Source organism: Passer domesticus, chromosome 2 (genome assembly GCF_036417665.1).
Source record: "Passer domesticus isolate bPasDom1 chromosome 2, bPasDom1.hap1, whole genome shotgun sequence".
Classification (NCBI taxonomy): domain Eukaryota; kingdom Metazoa; phylum Chordata; class Aves; order Passeriformes; family Passeridae; genus Passer; species Passer domesticus.
Genome location: NC_087475.1, coordinates 80,036,678 through 80,056,743, shown reverse-complemented (window position 1 = coordinate 80,056,743; position 20,066 = coordinate 80,036,678). Strand labels below are relative to the sequence as shown.

The window sequence follows — 20,066 nt, the reverse complement described above, 5'->3', positions numbered from 1 at the left end:
CTGGTTGGTGCTTCCCCTGTTCAAACTAAGGGGTTCCCAACACAGCCAGTCTGTAAGACAGCATCGCTGTAAACGCCTTTGAGACAGATCCCCAAGGCATGTGCCAGGCACAATGGCAGTGAGGCCGCAGTAATGCAAACAGGAGAGTTGCGGGACTGTCACTGCTTTTCATTACAATTCTACTGTCTTTAAAACTTTGGCACCGAAAATTCAATGCAGGCTAAAGATTAGCAGGCGGAAAAATCCTTGTCCACCCAGCAAGCAAGGATGGAATGTTAAATCTAAAACCACAGAAACCACAGAGGCAAGAGCTGAGCCTGGGCAGCAGGTTGTGTGTACGTACACCTGCGTGTGCACTGGAGAGGAGAAGGATGCAGCGTGACTGACAGAAGAGAAAAGCTGGAAGAACAGTCTGAAACAGCACAAATCTAGAACATCCAGAAATGTGTACTTCCTGACCACAAGACAATCTCTGTATGCTAGATCAGAACTATTTGTGAAACAGTTTGTTTCTTCAGAATGCACAAAGGGAAATCTCGCAGTTCCAGCCCAAACATAAAGAACTATCTGGCACAGGAATATGCAAGATGGATGTGCATGCAGCTGGGCTCCTGAAATCCCCCAGACAGTCCCACAGCAGAAAATGGACAGCACTGCACTTACCATTTTATTCTATACAGTACCTTAGAGGTATTCACAGATTTAAAGCAAGCCTGATGCAATCAGACAGAACACACTGAATGAGGGATTCAGATCTCAAACTCATTCCCTTTGGGGCTTGTCTGAAGTTCTGGTTTTTCAAGCTTTTCTTGGCACGGATAGTTTTTCAGTAGGAGGCTGAGGAAAGACTGCTGGCAACACGCCTGTCTCTCCCTGCTCCCACATGTGACAGGGACAGACTGCATGACACTGGAGAGTAACTAAATCACACCAAAATCAACCCAAATACAATCTATGAAGTGGGTACTTGTTACTCTCCTCACTTGCTTTCCAAGCTTTATTTTAGAGCTTATGCAGTGCTGCCATTTGGCAGATTTCATTCCCACCTCTGCTGCTTTCTACGCACTCATTTCATCTGGATAATCAAGTGATCAATGAATGAAATAAAAGCCTCCACCTTACATTGGACGAGCACTACAGTTTTAGGCTACAGCTCTTCCTCCAGCAGCCAGAAATCCACACCTTTCCCAAACTCCTTTCAGTTACAGAAATGTTCTCAACATCAGTGCGAAAACAATGCAATCAGAACACCTTTTTTTTTGAAGAGGGGTGGGGGGAGGAAAGATAAGAACTGAGATTTGCAACACAGGATGGGTGGGGAAGTTTTTCTTCCTACTACTCAGTAAAATCTCATTCTGTTTACTCTCCAGCTTAAACCTGAAGCCTTATTACATTTCACTAAACTATCCCACATTATAATAAAGCAGTAGGCTTTCCTGCCATGATTGATAGACTCTTCGCAATTATTTAAGGGGAAGGCACATAATTACATACAGCTGGATTAGGCTGATCAAATTCCTGTTAGTGTCTGTCAATATACACATAATAAGACAGTGTGACATTAATGTAAACTAATTTAAATGCAGAAAGTTTAATTAAGACTTAATAAAATTACAAACAGAAAGAAGGTTTTGCACATTCTAACCAAAGGGAATTGCTTAGCAAAGCCACCCTATAAACACAAACCTGTTTTGCCTGATCAGCTCTGCAACACTGATTCTTGCACTACCTATTTATTTATATATTCTTGCTTACAGTTCTACTGTCAAGACTTTCCCCCAGTTCAAAAACTTGGAAGCAGAGGCAAATGCTGTGGAGCCATGTGTGTAACAGAGTCCATTATGAACAAGCCCAGGTAGTCAGAGAAGGATGTCTCAGAAGTTCCTCTACAACACTCAGCAAGCAACTATTGATCAGTACCACAGTTCAACACAGTGCAGTACAAGTGACCTCCTTTTAAAGCACTTACCAAGACCAAAACATCACCTCCCCCTATGCAACACTAGTCACATTCACCCCTCTCATTTACTCCTGTACAGCCTCCTTTTCCACTCGGGTTGTTTTTAAAGCAATCTGCTACATTCACAGCATCACTCTCAGAGTCACCAGTGATACAGGATACCGCATTAACCCCAGTAAGCTCAGTGCAAGACTAAGCTTCTCTCCCTGCCGCACTGTTCCAAGGGTAGTGCACTGACTTAGCTGTCCTTTTCCTGCAGCTCTTAAGGATGTGGTTGCAGTGATTTGCTAATGATATCTAAAATAAACTGAAAGCTTGGTATGGCACACAGTCTCTTTGTGTAAGCCCATGCATGCAGGGCCAGGGAGATGCGGGTATGGGTGCCTGAAGTCCAGTTATCTACACATGTTCCCTTTCCCCCTTCACTCAGTGATACCGACTCATTCTGTCATCACCATTCCCAACCTAGACGCCCTTGCTGTTTCTGTGCCAGGCATTTTCCAAGACAGTGACCCAACCAGAAGGGTTGGGGCACTGTGCCACTGCAGACCTTCCCTCCACCATCAAGGATGCCTGTGTTTTGTTACTAAAAAGTAGGACAGCAGATTTTACACAGAGCAATTCTGCCCTCCCCAGCACACTTATTTTCCCATGCTAAGATTTCCTGGTATGCTCCCTGCCAAATTAAATCAATTTGAGTATCTTGTTAAAGAAAAAAAACACTGCAGATTTTGATCTATTTTTATTAGTCTGCCAGTTGAGCCTGTTGCTCTGATCTGGTTTACTTGACAATTCCTTAGCTGTTATGCTTAGCCACTTCTCTGCAGAGGCCCTACAGTATTTCAAGAATATTAGAAAATTCTGAGTAAGATACAGGATCCTCACCATGGTCTTATCCAAAAAGCTGCAAAAATTCTGAACTAGTCCATTTCACAAACATGAACATTTCCTGTAGAATTAGGTCTTGTCAATTGGGGGAAGAGGAAGAGGGAAACAAGGAAAAACCTGAGAAATGTGAGTGCTAGAAAGGATTACAGTGCAATCTCCTGGAAAATATATTAAAACTCAATACTGTATTAAAATTGATGAAAAAAATTAAGCCCTCCTGTGTTCAATCACATCCCTCCAAAGCTCTTGGCCAACCTCTCCATGTTAGAGACAAATCACTGTCAGATAACCTTTTCTGAACAAGTCTATCACTTATTCTAGTTTATGTTCTGCTTCCTTTGGCAGCACAGCTATTTAAGTCATCCTTCTCATCCAGAGCCTATGGTAATTTTTCTTTTCTCTTCTAGGGCAATTCTTCAAAGCATCATAAAGGCAAATTTAATAAGCACCTCAATTTGTATTGCTTGCTATTTATAATACTGCAAGCACCTGCTGCTGCTGAGACCTAAGCACATATCTATCTTACTCTGCATGGACTGATTTGGATTAATCTTAACTAGTTTCATATTTTAAAGCAATTTCAAGAAATACTGCTCCAAGCTGCTGGGTAGATTGGTTGTGTTTTGTTTTTTTTTCTCTTTGGGGTGTTGCTTTTTTGTTAGGTTTGGCATTTGGTTTTTTTTTCCTTCAGTGTTTTTTGTTTGGTTTTTTTTTATTCATATTGTGGTACCCTATTCCTATTGTAGTACCCTATTCCTATTGTAGTACCCCCCTATTTTTATTAAGATACTGCTGACCAGCTCTTAAAAATACAACTCATTTTGCTTCCTTGTTTAAACCAGCCACATTTGATAAGTGTATTATATATATATATATATTTATCATTTTACTGGAGTACTCAGTAGATCCCTCTTGTCAATTTAACAGCAGGCACTCAACAATCAAACCAAGTTACTCCTGGAACCCCAACAGCAGAAGTCAAGTCAGCACTGGAGCTCATGGATGGCTCTGGGAGCTGTGCACATGCAGGGAATGGGTGTTTAAAGGTTCCTGCCATGATCCAGTCAGTGTAGGGTTTGAATCACGTATTATTTGACCTTCTCTCAAAAGAGGGATATATTAGTTTTTAATCTCATCCAAGTGCTTGCAAACACCAAGTGACAGCTAAGGCTACACAGTACAGAAGTTAAGTCCTATGTCTGACCTTTCCAGAGAGACTGAGGAATCATGTCCTTAGGCACCTCTTCAGAGCCTGTCTTCCATAGCTTACAGACAGAACATTAATGGCTGCACCTTGGGCTGTGGACATCCTGGTATCTACATCAACACCACCTACTCTTACTGTTATTTCATTTGACAAGATGACAGATAGGAAGTTTAATGCAGTGGGGGGAAAGGAAGAAAAAAGTTATGATGCAGTGAAAATAGGTGAGCAAGATAATAAAGCCCAGACAGAAAGTGCAGGAGAGCCCCCTTAGCGTGCAGGGGGGAAAAAAAGAAAATTAAAACAAAGACAAACCAGCACACAGAAGAAAAGCTGCACTGAAGTAAAATAAAGACTGAAAGAAGTGGATGGAAGAGTCCATCCATCAAAGAAGACCGACATCAGTGATGAGTCTCACTTCTGCACTGTGTGTCTTTGCTTTTAGTGGCTGACAGCTGAGGCTCCTACTTCTCATCCATCTCCTGCCTACGTATTTAGGTGTGATGGAGCAGCCTCCTCCACAACCAGTCGGGAGACCTCATGGGAGACTTCACAGGATACTCTGCAGACAATTTAATCTCAAGAGTGACCCTCATTCCCATAAACTCCTACTCCAGAGGGGCTGTGCTATTTGACTCCCTGCAGTATATAATATAGGCTTTACAAGGTAGGATTTCAAATATTCTCATTAAAAACACACCTCTTTATCAACAAAACAGAGTCTGTTTTTATTCACTCCAATCATGGCAAGATTGTTGTTAACTTCATGACAAAAGCATGCTCATGAATATGTAAAACAAAGTTTCCAAAACTGCTTTTAACTGCATTTGTTGGAAAATTAGGCAAATGGAAAGGCTCAGAGACAAGAAACATCATTGTAAGACAATCAGTAGTATGCTCTCCTCTTACTTATCAACAACAAAAGCCAATACAGACATTATCTTGGGAATCCATGGATTTTTAAATTTTCTCTTAGCAATACAGATTTCCTCAGAAAATAAACGAGGCAAGGGAGACCTTGCATGTCATCTATAAAGAAGAGATGTCATTTATCCTTCAGCTTTTGTCTGTGGATTCCAAATTACTGTCTCAAAACATCTGTAACCTTCATGTGTTCTCATCTTCTTTCACAATTACTTCTTATCATGTGTGGAGGTCTTGAACTTTTGCAACAGCTATATTGAGTAAATCAGCTATAAACAGACATGCTATTGATACTCCAAGCCAACAGCTAATCATGATTTCTAGTCTTTCAAGCAAAGAGGACAACTTAAAATGGCAAACATTGCTCTATCTACTCATCCATAAATTAGGAGTGACAATTGCAGATTATTACTCATTCACTCAGAGCGTTTGTTTGGCCCTGAGAGAACTGGCTTTATTCCAAGAGCTGGCAAACACTGGTTAATATACATGTAAATGTTTTATTTCTCTTGGAGTAGGCAATTTCACAAAATGAAATACCGAATTAAAGATGACCTCAGTTCTTCTGCTGATGCCTGTCTCGGATGCAGTGCTGCTGGAAGCCTTTGCAAGCTTTTTCCACACCAAGTCAACAGGGAAAAAGACACCTTTTCTTTTCAAAGTAAGACAATTTCACTGTGGAAACATGAAAGCTTTTATATAAATATTAATCACCACATTTATCCTGGAGTTAAGTGGATGGAGACTGGCTTATATAAGGTTGCAGCACTGACTTGGAAATAGTGAGTGAGATGTACTGAAATGGTTCTGCAAATACTGCTCCAAATAAGCTGTTCCTCTATACAAGAACTGTGGTTCAAGGAGTAGATTAGCAACCCCCAATATTTAAACTGAGGGTACTGTAAAATAGCACTTCACTCCTCAGAGTGAAGAAGGGGAAGTTTGTCCTTTGAATTTTTGGTGTAAATGTAAAGAAAAGGAAAATGTTTATTTCATTCAAAACTGCAACTAATTTGAATGGGGAAGAAGAGACAAGATTAAGAAAAGGAATGGAGGTTCAACACAGAGAGGGGAATAAACTAAATATCTACGCAGAAAACCCAGCAGTAGTTTAACAGAGCCTCTTACTAACCAGACCAAAACCTAAATATTCTAAATAACACCAAGTGTACTGTACCCATACTCCTGAGCATGGGTCTCCAAAACCCAAGAGAATCAACAAACACATTTCTGTGCACTTCGAGGTGAGGACAGTACACACCACCTCCAGCAGGACTCTGAGAACCATCTTTTTCCTACAAAGGGTTGGAGTTTTCATATCTGCTTACCCCTCCTGTGATACAGGTCATCAGCCATTGCTTACCCCTCTTTCCCACAGAGAAGTGAGATTTCATTTCACAAATCAACCAAGATTTGAAACTAGAACTACAACTACAAAGCAGATTTCTGAGAAGGGGAAAGAGAGAAGCATAACCTCTTATCTACTGTGCTATACCATAGGTATCACCTCACTTTCCTTGAGAGCACACTGAAGTTTCAATCAGTTGAGGATGCTAAAAATATTTCAAAATTGTTCACAAACCTAAACAGAAATGACACAGTATTAATATATTTCATAACAGCAAGTATAGAATGAAATACAAAATAAGAAACAAAGTGTGGCTGAGATCACAATAACTTGATGGAACCCACAAGCAGAGAGCATACAACAATTAACAAACCCTCAACTATCAAGACAGCTGCAGTCTAAATTCACCTCCCCTGAGTGAACGGAATAGAAGATGAACAAACATTGATGGGAAGGAACTATCAACAGATGACACCTTCAAAAGATTCAGGACTATACTCATGTGGCAAAAGCTGATGAAAAGTTCAGTTCCCATTTGGCAACTCATCTCGATTGCTATTGCAGTGCTCCACAGGCTTCAGCCAGGTCTCTCCATGGACACAAACACCTAACACCTATGCATATGGAAGGGACACCAGATCTGTATTTTCTGGAGATAAATACATCCAAAACTGCAGACATTAGAACTGCTCTCCTTCACATTCTGTGTTTTAACAGGAAAACAATTTAGATTTTACAGTCTACTGCACTAACTAAAGCTACTTTTGAAATATTTCCCATTATTTCTTCCTGAAATGGTATGGTTTTTTTTCTTCTCACCTGCAGAAAACTACTGCTGGAGCAAACACACTAACTAGTACTTGACATTACTTTGAAACTTGAACCTAATGCTGCACTTTTCCATGCTGCTTTCACACAAAGCACACCCTCCCCACTCTTGTGTGCTACTGCTTACATGGCACCTGGAGATCTCACAAGGAAACCTGCAGGAACAAAGGGCAACACAACAGAACACGACAGTGCCAGCCTCGGCTCTGAAGAGGATTTTAAAATTTATAGCAGGGTCTCACTTGGCTGCTCGGTGTTCTACGTGGCTGAAATGAATACACAAGCCAGGAGGAACTGCAAGAGGGGTGCCTATAAAAGGTGACAGCACTATTACCAGATAAGCCAGCAGTTAGACATCACTGATTACCACGCTGGACAGAGATTTTAACTCACCTAGAGAGCAGACAGCTAATCGGATTTCTTAATGGGCTTCTCTCAGTTTCACTGGGGCTGATGCATGCTGCATACAGGATTTGGAATGAGATTTTTCCCTGAATAGTACACACTGCTTTACTACAGCTTTCTGTTATCATCTTGGCTTATGCTTATATAAAATACCAGATGGAAGTTACGTGAACATTCATTAACAGGTTGTTAATGATTAAATTCAAGCTATGCAGGGGCAGCCACAAAGCTGACCTCTTGAATAAATTGAGCTGGGATACAGGTAACATTGATTTTCCTAAAGAGGTTTCATTACTTAACTCTAGAAATGTGATTTCTTTTGAGAGTACCAAGTTAAGAGCTAATCCAAATTCACTATTTATTTTCTACCAAAGAGAAAACAGCCCATTTAAAATGCAGACAATATGATAGATCTCCCTCCCTTTCATTGTCTCTCCCTTCTGAGAAAAACTCAACTTCATAGGACTTCAAATCTCAAGAAAGAGGGGAGGAACCCAGAAAAAAACCCAAACCCTAAAAACCTTTGAAAATACCCCGTTCATCTTTATTCTACAAGCTTTTCCTCCAGCACTGAAAATCCAATGTGTATTTTCTCCCAACTACTTTTATCCCCGTATTGTTCTTAATGCTTTCCTAGAAATTACGGTTTTTTAGCACCCAAGTGAAAAATTTTAATTTGATTAAGGGATAGGGACTGTTTGGAGCCCAGAGTCAGTAAAAAGGCATGAGGTAAACATTTAGATATGCTACAGGAGCCTTTCTGCTGTATTTCCTCCTTTCCAACTCATCCTGTTTCTGTTTTTAAACAGGTATCAGAATCAACCAGGTGACCATTACAAGCTCTACCATTAAAGAGTTTCCTCTTCACCTCCTTCAAGTATGATAAAGATCATCCATAGAAACAAAGTGATCTGAGTTCCACATTTCCCACAGGTACACTGAAGTGCTTACTCAACCACAGCAGTTATGTCCATGACAAATGGAGTGTGTTACAGACTTCGGGTTTCCTAACTTTCTGAAATTACTGTTTTGACTTACATCTTTGGGAACACAAAACTTACTTAAATCTAAGAAAAATGCCTAAGAAAAAAAACAAGGTAGAGACAGTTATTCAGAAAAGAAAAAAATATGCAAAACCTCCAGAACAAACATCTTTTACAAGGGGCAATTTCTTACTTTCCTGTTTTGAGAGCCTTGCCTCTTTCGTACTTAAGTTTTCCCAAAGTAAGCATCGCTGATCGCATTCATTTGGAACTTTTATATAAACAACATTGAAGTAAGAAGTGGAAAGCCAAAAAAGGATATTAAATCACAGGATATATACATCCCTGAACCTTGTACGTATCTTTTCCAAGACAAGAACAACCAAAAAAAAAAAAAAAAAGGACATGAAAAAGAAATAACAGGAGGCAAGAATGTGGAACACAAAAGGCTTTTTGCTTAAGGTCCCTCATGTCTTAAGAATTTATTAAAAGATTATGTTAGAGCACCTGAATTTCAGCAAATTACTTCTGAGATGGCTCCTGTTGCAGCAGCTTTTGCTGGAATATTTCACTCTGGCTGTCAGCCAAATCTTTGCCAAGCTGATGCCAAATAAACAACAACCAATTTCAACGACAGATGCTGTTGTGTTGACACATAATTGATACGTTTATATTCAGGGCTCCCTGGAATTCTGAAAAACTTTAGTCACAAGAAATGTAACTGACAGCAGAATTTTCAAAGGGACTTGCACATAGCTGGTGCCACTGCACTGCTGGTATTGTCAGACTGGAAGGAAGAGACTGTCAGCTGTCCAGGGTAGTCAGGAATAGTGGAGACCAAAAATTTTCCAGGGCAAAGAAAAATATGGAGAGATACAGCTCAGCAGTAAAGGTTAACCTGCTCAGCTAGAAAACTACATGCCCCGGGAAACAGGAAATCTGAAAGTTTTCAACACAAGTCACATATCCCTTTCCTGCAGAGTTTCTAACTGCGCAGGAGATGGAAGTCAGAGAAACAACACAGCATTGAATAACAAATATGTCCATAATCATCTTTTCTCTTTGACTTCCTTTGTTTCCTAGGCAGGAAACAGATTAGCAACTGTTAAAAATATGTTCACCAAAGGTGTGTTTCAAAGAAAACATTATATACCCTGATGCTTGCATGTTCACACTCCCGCAGACAATTTGTAATAAACTTTCATAAATAGCATTTATTATGGAAAGCAACTATATTCCTCCTCAAGCTAAACACACCTTTGCACCCACTGTCATTCTTACAGGAAAAAAATGCCAATGATATTACAATGTATGCCTACAACCTGAGGTGGTTGTTTTTGTTTTTTTTTTGTTTTGGTAACAGTGTAATATTATTTTCACACAATGAATAAAAACATGGGTGGAAATATTCAGCAAAAGGTTTGTACCCACTCATTTCAATTTAAAAAAAAATTAAAAAAAAAACCCAGAAAAAAATTGGCATAAAGTAAAGGAGAAAATAAAGGCCACGTGGCAAAGTTTTCAGTCATTTACCCAGATAGTATATGCTGTTCAGCAAACATGCAATGTGGCATCCTCTACCATGATCCCTTTTTTTAAATTAAAATAAGGTTAAGCTTAAGAATACTTCTGAATTGCACTATATGGGGATTATCAAATACATTTGAAGTTTGCAGATGAAACAGCTGGACACATATTTTGTTGACAGTTTCTTAAATAGTATTTTAGAGCACTGATCACAGCCCAGAAAGCTTTTGCAGTGTGATACACCTCTGCTGCTTGTGAGGCCTTATCAGATATCGTCTGTACTTCTCTACCAGTACCACAGGAAAGATCTCTTCTTCCACTCAACTCTTTTCTTTCCACTGTATGAAAAAGGGACTGATGTTAATTCTTCAGACTTTGCACACTGCAGCTCTTTCCTTTAATTCTTCCTCTCCTGTGCTTCTAAGGGTTGCTAAGGGCAAAACTGTCACAAGACCTCTCTTCACACTGAATTTCTCCTTCAGGAATGCCCAGCACAGAGAATACAGATGAAGTTTTACAAGCGAAAAATGCATTTATCATCTAAGTTCCTATCTCCCAAACCCCCAAATTTTCCAGTTAGTTCAGCAACACAGAATATATAAAATATCCAGGTTTATATCCTTGCAAAAGCACAAAGTACTTGAAAAGGTCAAGGAAGTGCATTAAGCAGAAAAGCTTTAGGGGTTATTTTTTCACTTTTCTGTGAGGCATTGGGGGAAAAAAAAAAAATTTTGCCAAAACATATCCAGAAGTTAAATGTTAAGGAGCAATTGCACAGGTACTTTCTTTGCAGAACACCTCAAAACAACCAAATTAAAAACCAAAAAACCACAGAACAAAAAATTTAAAAATCCCACCGCAAAGAAATCACATCCCTCCCCAAACCACATAGAACTTCTTTCAGTCACAAAGGACAGCTGAGACTAACCTCCCACTGGCATTTGGGCATTTCAGGAACACATGCAGAGGATGGTTTGCTTTGGAAGGGACCTTAAAGACCATCTTGTTCCAAAGAGAACATGAAAAAACCAGCTAAGCCAGCTGTCAACAGCTTTGATTTACCAGAACTAGACTGGGGTATGACAGGGTGCTACACCACAGGCAGACCCAATCCTCCTCACTCCTGTTCAGAGGGGATCAGATGCAAAGCAGCTCCCGGTGCTGTGCCTAAGCCAAAGAAGGCCTTTCTCTCAGCACCGCATTTTACACTGAGCACAGCATGGAAATAACAAAGCTCAAATGCTTACACAGAAGATCCTGCTCCTGTCTAATTACTTGGAAGGGTGTGCAGAAAAGTGCACATGAGGCTGCAAGGCACTGTATAGCTACACTGTGTGTGCGTGTTAGGCGGGATGTGACTAGTTCAGGAGGAGATCAATGCCAAGATGCACAAACCAACACAAATATTTCTACTTGTTACTGAATTTGTTTCAAAGATTTATTCCTACAGCTCTTTTGGGGTGGTTGAAAACTCCCCCTGGTCCTCCTTAAGCACATAGTAATTTTTAAAAAATCCTTTTTTTTTTTTTAAATACAACATCATATTCAATAGTAATAACCCATCCTATTATTAACAAAGGCCAGAATTTAAAAAGTCAAATGAATTCTCACTCCTACTTCTACTATTGGCTTCTGCATTTTGTTCTGTTCAGACACAGAACAGAAAGGTTTCACTTTCTCCCAACTCAGGAAGGCAGTGCTATAGCTGGAAGACATGGGGAAAAAACAATAAAATTATACTGTAAACAAATATTTCTGCTTCTTTTCCTCAATTTATAATGCAATTTAAAAGAAAAGCAAAAGTGTGTTTGATGGAGATTACTGTACAATGAGTTTAACATACTGAGTAAATCATCAACAGAAAGAACTAAGTCATCTTCAACTTTTAGAAGTGTAAAAGACTTAGCAATTGTTCAGACAATCAGATTTCAGATCGAATCTTACTTTTACAGACACCGTTTCCTGTACTCTTAAGTATTTCTCTTACAACTGTGGGAAAGACTTAAACAATGGAGGGAAACTGTTTGCTCTGCAGACTGAAATAATAATTCAGCAGCAAGAAACAGCATCAAGACTTTTGAGTAATGGTATCAAACCCTAACATTAAGGGAAAAAGTTGTCATGCAGCCTTCTCCTCTATGCTGAAGTACTTCATCACAAGTAACTCTAGGACTCCAAGCCTGCAAACGTGCTTCACAGGTTATAACACTATAAATACAAGCCTCTCCTGTAACAGTTATGAATTCAGAAAACTCAAGTTTTTCTGATGCTGTGCAGCATTAACACCTAAACCTCTCAAGCCACTTCAGACACATTTATCCTGCAGTTTTTGTCCTAAATTAAGAGTTTAACTGTATGTTTTTCCATTCAAAGCAGGCTGTGAAGGTTGTGTTGATGGCCAGACCCAGCACTGTAACTGCACAGGTTTCTAAGCAGACCTGACTTTGCAAAGACAACTAACCACAGATAAACTTCCTGAGCCTTTTTTGTGGCATGACTGCAGGCTCAGAGCCATATTTAATACTGGCACCAGTAAGTCTAATAAAAGGCTCTGGGATCTCTTCTCTTATTTGTATCGTGGCAGCCATGTACCTAATCTGTGTTTGAGGGTGCACTTTTATAACTAAAAAATCCATCCTGCACCTTCTTTCCTTTTGTTATGCTTCTAGCTGGATGCCAAAGTAAAAGATCTATCCTGATGCAATGATGCTACTGACATATAATTACCAGTAAGCAGCCATGCTAAGAACAAGCATTTGAGAGGTAGAGCACTACAGTGAGTTTAACAATTTGTTACAGTAACAAATTCCTGTAACACACTTCCCCCTCTGGACCTGACACTAAGCACTGTACCACGGTCTCCTTTCCAAATATACAAGCAAAGCCAAGGTGTCAAACCAAACTGACACTGGGTGAAAAAGCAGTGAGACCAATTTATAAACCAAAAGCAGTCTGAGAAAGAAATGGGATGCACACCCTGAGGTCTGGTACATCCAAACCCTGATTATCCATACCTCTAGCATGACATAAAGCCCAAAATCAACATGACCTGAACACAAGGGCTTTATGCTTAGCAACTAATAAGGCTTGAGAAAGCCTTATTACAGACCCTTCTCACAAGAACCTATCTGAAGGCAGATGGTACTTTGAGTGTTAAAGCCTACCAAGCCATCTCCTCTCATTTAACTATTTTTCCCCAAGTTTACCATCAAGCAAACATAGCTCTTCAACTCTTTAACTGTAGTGCTTCTTTATTCTTATTAAATTTTTTTTAGATCAGTTTATGGGGGGGGGGGAAAAAATCACAGCAGTACCAAGGCAGAACTCAGTCACAATCAAAATGGACTGGGTTTGTTACTGCCAGGGTCTAAGGGGTGCCCATGTAAGTAAACATAAGGCCACATCATTCTGCACTCCCCCTCACCACACCAGCACATTTCAGCCTCAAAAAGTCATTTGTGCCTGCAGCAGGGCAGGCCACATTTCTACTCTTCATGTGACAAAGGCACAAACACATTGGTTTAGGCAGAAGCAGCTTTTGCCCTGATGTTGCTCTTTATTTTCCACTCTTTTTGTGAAATACAGAGACAATTTCTGAGCAAAGCCTTTCGGGAAAGAGCTTTACTCAAAATCACTAGTCCTCTGTCTAGCACAATAAGAGCAGAGAATGTAAATTAGTTTCAATAAAAGCAGCTGGCAATCAATAAGAAAGGGCTGGTCTCCAAGAGTAAAACCGGTTCCTCTAAGGATAAGAGTTAAAGGAAGAAAAATGTAAGAAGGAATAATGAAAAAAAGGAAGAATAAATGTAAACAACATAGGTCATGCACAGGAGAAAAATCTTACAATGCAATTAAAAACATTCAGAGAAACTGTCAAAGAACAGCTGGAGTAAATAGGAAAGAAAAATACCAGTGCAAATAAAAGGACCAAGAGAAAAAGTCTAATGGAAAACATGTGCAATCCAAACAAGATAAAATAAAAATCATGAAAGGGATCAGAAAAGAGGTTAGCTGGCACTAAGGCTTAGGGCACCAGTCACGAGTTCACATTCTAGCCTGGCTCACAGGCTTTGGTAAGTGCAATAATGAGTTTCAGCATTCCTGCTTCCACACATCAGGCTATTTCACAAAACCTTGTAAACCTGTCTCTTCTGACCCTCTGCCGTAACACAGAAAGTCGATACCCACCTGAGCAGATCAGAACCCACCCACTCTGCATGCAGTCAGACTCCTCTGCTATGTCCCTTTATCTTCAGGCCCACAGACACCTGCAGAGGACTGGGAAAAGCCCAGCATTATTGTTACTACCTATTTAAAGAAAAAAAAAAAACCACCAAACACTCAAGACTGACATTTTCCCTGAATTTCCATATTATTGTGTCTCATTTTTATAAGTCAGAGACTGCACTATGGTCACAGAAGCAGCCCTTACAGACAGAGGAAAACAAGAGCGTGGCTCTGTCAGCAACCTGCACTCAAGACAAACCTAACAGCCAAGTGCTGTGCATGCTGCAAAAGTCAGTGTCACAAATCTCTTACCCTCCATCTTCCACCTACAAATCCAGCCCAAATTTCTGGGTTTATCAACACCTCCCACCGAACCTCGGTTAAGGTGGAGGTAAGGTCTCCATCGTAGGCGCGTGCCTTTAATACAGGGTATGAGCAAAGAGGAAGGCAGGCAGGTACTTAGCAGCTTTTTATCCCCAAAAAAATCTCACCACAAAACTACACAATGTAATTCCTCCGGCCTCAAGAATGCAGCCCCCGTCAATGAAGTAGCTACTTATGTAGCACACATGAATTGCAAAAAATGGTGTTTTCTACACTCACCGAAAACTGTAGTGGAAAGTTCATTGCACTATTTCATTTACATGAAGTTTTGACCAGCATACTGCTGGACTCAAAATATAACTCCTCTGACAATCACTTATATACTTAAAATTATGCTTCTAGTTTCAAAACTTTAATGCAAAGTAATTTGATTGGGGTATGCCCCACCTTTTGAGAAATTCTACAAGATTTCTAATGACAACGGTGGTCCAAAACTTCTAGGTACACAGACACCCAAAAGCTCACACTTTTAAGAAAGAAGTGACTAACTTCTTTGCATCTAAAACGGGTGTACAATACAACAAAGAAGGATAAAGAAGACTGAAAAAACCCCATCCTGAAACTAAACTAGTGACAGGGTAAAAGACAACAGAGAGAATATTATCACACATTCTCATCTCCTCAAGATACACATGTGCTCAAAGGGCTCACAGCTATCTCATCTCTGGTTCCTTCCCCATTCATTATACAGAGCCTGGCTCCTCTATTACCTACAGTAATTATTTTATGCTTTGTCTTAACAAGTAAAGATCTCTCTCAAAAAACCCAAAAAAGCAAACAGAAGAAAAAAAAAAAAAAGGGTTGCGGTAGGCGGTCTGCACTGTTGCAGGATTTTACACCTACAATTTCATGGCCTGTAACTACTGATAAAACAATTACAGCATTTTAACAGCACATTTCCCTAAGGTGGTGAGCAGTAAAGACCTTTATATACTGAAAGAGATGCCCTTCCATATTTGCATGGCCTATCAGCCACAAACAGGATTAAGAGCTCAGCAAATCCTCACACAGACCACATCTGCCAACATACCTTACTTTCTGTTCATTATGAGAAAGAGTTAACTCCTCAGCTGTATGCAGGACTTCAATATGCTGTATGGGAAGCTGTTACTGCTAAAAAATCTAAAAACCAACAAAAAACCAAAACAAACCAAAAAAGAAGCAACCCAACATGGCATCATGGACACCTCAGGATCTTTCACCCTCTGAAGAACATTCTCCCCGGGTTACAGAACTTGTGGACTTACAGCCCTGCCACTGTTCTGGCGGCCCTGTAAAGCCATCAGCCTTGGGCATCTCCAGAGAAGACAACGGGCAAGATCTCTTTGAGGGACAATTTCTCCAAGCATTTTCATAATGAATCAAAAACTAGAGAAATCTATATCAGCATGCAGCAGAAATTGCTACTGCACGTCATGGATGTCAATCCACCCAGGGATGCTTCTTACAGTTCATGATGGAGAGATTAGTATGGAGACAGAGATAATTTTATTCTGAGGCACCTGGACCTGAATGAGATGCCAGATCCATTCTCAAAGGGCTCAGATGGTTTTGAGAGCAGCTGAAGCACACCTGTAGCAGTAAAAGCAAAGCCCAGCCCAGTTCAGCAGAGAGAATTCGTCGTTATTTCCCTCAAACCCCGACAGCACTGTAAAAAGATCAGTGTATCTCTCTAAGCACAGCCCCCATGACAGCAGTGCTGCCTGCTGAACCAGGACCCATCTCCTGTGACTTCATGCAGGAGTTCGTTCAGCTTCTCCCCACCACTGCTTCTTGTGGAACACCACCAATGGGACAAGCCTTGTTGGTCTTCAAAGTAACAGGAAAGGGAGAAAGACGATGGAGAAGGAAAGTTTGTGAAAACAAACAAGGAAACTGCATTACATTACACACTGCCATCATCAAAGACATCTACCATCCAGTGAGGTAGACTGTATCACCTAATCAGTATGTATCTCTTATATATATGTGCAAGAGCATTTCTGTGTTTATTTAATGCACAGAAAAACATTATTAGATTTTTTTTAAATATTGCAATTATTTTGCTAGCATACAGATCTAGTGAGCACAAGTGAGCACACAATCCACTCTCTCACAGCTAGCGCACCCACCCCCCTCTCCAAACAAGCAGCATGACCCAGTGATCAGCCAGGGAGCATTACTGAGGGTTACCACCTCACACAGGCCCATTTCCACCCCACGCTCTGGGGCAGCTACAAAGCTCAGATGGTGTTCCACAGACAGGAGGTTCAGTCACTACTGAACATTTGATGTTCACTGGTTTGAACACAAACCAGTCCCATCAGACTGTGAACACCGATCATATCCCAAAAAGGTGTAATGTGTGCTCAGGACTCCCTGGGAGAGCTTTCCACTGTCCACCCTGGCAGCATCTGGAGCTGCCCAGCTCTGCACATCAGCTGTCTTTATCCCTCTACGTCTGTCTGTGCTGCCCTGCATTTGTGGCCAACAGCTCTGCCAAAACCCTCTTGAGGAGCAGCATGGATACCTATGCAAGTCCAGGCTGGAAAATGCACTAAAGAAACAGGTAGTTCTCCCAAAATACTGGGCAGTATTTGATAGCTTCACCAGAAATCCCTGTTGGTAGATGTCCCTTCCACGTTTCCCACAAAGCATTAGGGAACCAGCAGCTAAAATTGCTGTGCAAGGAGCAGTTCCTTTATCTGACAAGAATCAGTGAAATCAACAAAGGCTGAGAATAGTTTTCTTTTTAGCTTCATCTTAGGAGGTCTGTATGTTATAAATAGGCTACTAAAAGGCAATTAAGAGAGAGAGAGAGAGCAAAAAGTTATTAAAAATGTACCAACAGAAACTCATTTCACTTTTTTTCAACAGGGCATAGGGGAATTCCTGTAAGACTTCTAGTTCATTTCAAGGAGGAAATTCTGAACGAAGCTAAAAACAACTGACAATCAAATTTTCAAAACTGAGAGAAACACGGAAACCCCCAGAGGTTCGACCCAGGGTGGCACCACCCCACAGACCGATAAAAATATCATACAAATTTCAGGCAGGATAGACACCACGGAACAGAAACTACTCTGACAAGACAGCATTTAAAACAGTGGAAAAATAAGAGAAAGGGTTGAACTACAATCGGTTTAGAAACACAGCAAAAAAATTTTTAAGGTAATCAGCAATAAGGAGAACCACAAAACTCTGCAGCGAACTCATGACAGCTCATCACAGGGACAAAACACGCACAAATGAGGGCACGGTGCTTTAAAAAAGAGCCGAACCCCACGTTTTTACATTCAGAACAGATTGTTTTCTTTCTTTCTTTCTTGGGTCACCTTTAATGCTTTCCTGAGATTTTTCTTTTTTTTTTTTTTTCCTCACAGGCTGCTTAAACACAGGTCTCGGTCGTTTTCTGGCACAGCTGTACTCGCGATGGGGGATCGAAATTAAGTAGATTTTAAAAAAAGAAAAAGCAACAACACGCAAACCCCGAAAGTCTTCCGCGAGTCTTGGGAGCAGCTATTTTGCTCGCCAGCCTCTCAGCGGAGCTCACCGGGGGCTGCCCGCCGGCCCGGCGGCGTGGCCCGGCGGCGCTCCCTCCCGCCGCCCCCGGCCGGCTCCCGGCTCCCCGCCCGCCCTCCGCCTTCCCAAACTTTCCGGGCTCATCGGCGGCACCCCGCCCGCGGGACGGAGCGCTGGGAGCCCAAGTCCGCAGGAGTTGTCCCGCCCGGGAGCCGATCCCGCTGCCCGCGGCTCCCGGGACACCGCGGCTCGCCCCGTGCCCCGTCACAGCGCTCCCGCCGCCCCTTGCCAGCGCCTCCCGCACCCGCCGGCCTCTCCCGGGACAGCGGGCGGGAGCGGGGCCGCCGCGCGCCCTTACTTGGAGTTGCGTCCTCCCGAGGGACGGCAAGGGCCGGGCAGCGGCGGGAGAGGAGCAGGGTCCGCAGCGCCGGCCGCCGGCAACTTCCCCGCTCCGCCGCCACACGTGGGGCTGAGGCGCGGGCTGCGCTGCCCGCCCGCCGCTCGCCGCCGAGGACGTGGCAGCCCCGGCCCGCCCCCGGCCCGCCCCGGCCGCGCCGCAGGCTCCTCCCGGGCCCGCTCTGCGGAACGCGGCGCGCCCTCTGCCGCCCGCCCGGGCACCGCCGGCCCCGAGAGCCCGGCCCCGCCGCCCCGGGGAGCCCGGCCCGCTGCCGGGGCTGGGGCCGGGGCCGGGCGGAGGGGGCCCCGCGGGCCGGGGAGCTGCGTGCGGCACGCCCGGGCCCCTCAGGTGTCGGCCCGCTGGCCGTGTGGGGCGAGCGCGCAGCACGGGGGAGAGGGGTCTGCAAAGGAGAACGCCGAAATAGGTGTGATCAGGAGAGCAATTCCTTTTTTTTCCGCGTACCAGCAGGACGGAAGCGCCTGTTGAGTTGATCAAACTCCGCAATAACGGGCCGAAAATAAAAATGGAGGGCCGGCTCCGCGTCCTCCGGGAACGGGGGTGTCCGGGCAGAGCGGCGGGACTGGGGGTGCTGAGGAGCCCTGTCACACGCGGCCTGAGCTGCTGTCACCTCTGCAGCCGCGACACCCCGAAACACCCGCAGCCGCTTCGCAGCTCCCATGGCTTGGGCTGATTGCCACAGACACTCTGCTCTCTTACTGCGGAGAAGGGACTTCTCACCGCGTTCCTAAACAGACAGTAGCTGTAACTGGTGGAAAATTGAAGACCTCAGACATCTATTTGTCTTTCCTTCTTGTCAGGATTACACATTTATTACACATTTATTTGAAAATAAAAGATGTTTCTTGGGCTGGGATTGGCTGCAGTGCGCCTGACACGCAGCCTTCTACTGAAAAAGTTGATTGGGAGGAATCTTGCCCTTCTTCCATGTTAATAACAGCTGCAGAACTATTTCCAGGCTTAGCAGTTTCACCCTTTTCCTCATGCCTTTCTTAAAGTGTTTCCTGTGAGAGTGTTCATGACAGGCACCTTAGTGTAACCTTAATAAACCTTCTAATTGAGTGGTCTTAGACTGTCGTGTTGCTATCTCCTGTTGCTCTTCTTTCTGCTGAAAACATCCATTTCTCAGAGTGCTGGGCACAGTTTTAATCTCGAGGTGCACTGCCAATTTGAGGTGAGGTTCTGACTTTGAAGTCATAAAGAAGTGCTGTTGGTGATGTTCAAATAATGCTGAACCGCTCAGGGCTAAAGCAGAGAAGAAATAAAATTGTGCCTTTCTAAAACATCTCTCGCACTGTGGTTATCTCAAAGGGCTTTATTAAGTAATGTCAAGTAAAGGGGCACCTTTAAGCATAGCAGCAATTCCATGCACAAACGTACTTTTGAACGGGGAAAATTTTGGCATTAGAGTTATCTACTCATTTAGTAGGGCCATTATGTATGTTTAATGATCACTTGCAGTACCATGAGAA

The 20,066-nt window shown here is 42.5% G+C and overlaps 1 long non-coding RNA gene across 1 annotated transcript in view; it reads right to left on the bottom strand.

The window, feature by feature from the left end:
• Positions 1–18,702, bottom strand: part of LOC135294371 (uncharacterized) — a 28,555-nt gene extending 9,853 nt beyond the window's left edge. The window contains exon 1 of the long non-coding RNA XR_010356479.1: positions 18,538–18,702. This is a non-coding gene — a long non-coding RNA (uncharacterized LOC135294371). The remainder of the gene's footprint in view (positions 1–18,537) is intronic.
• Positions 18,703–20,066: the final 1,364 nt, after the last annotated feature.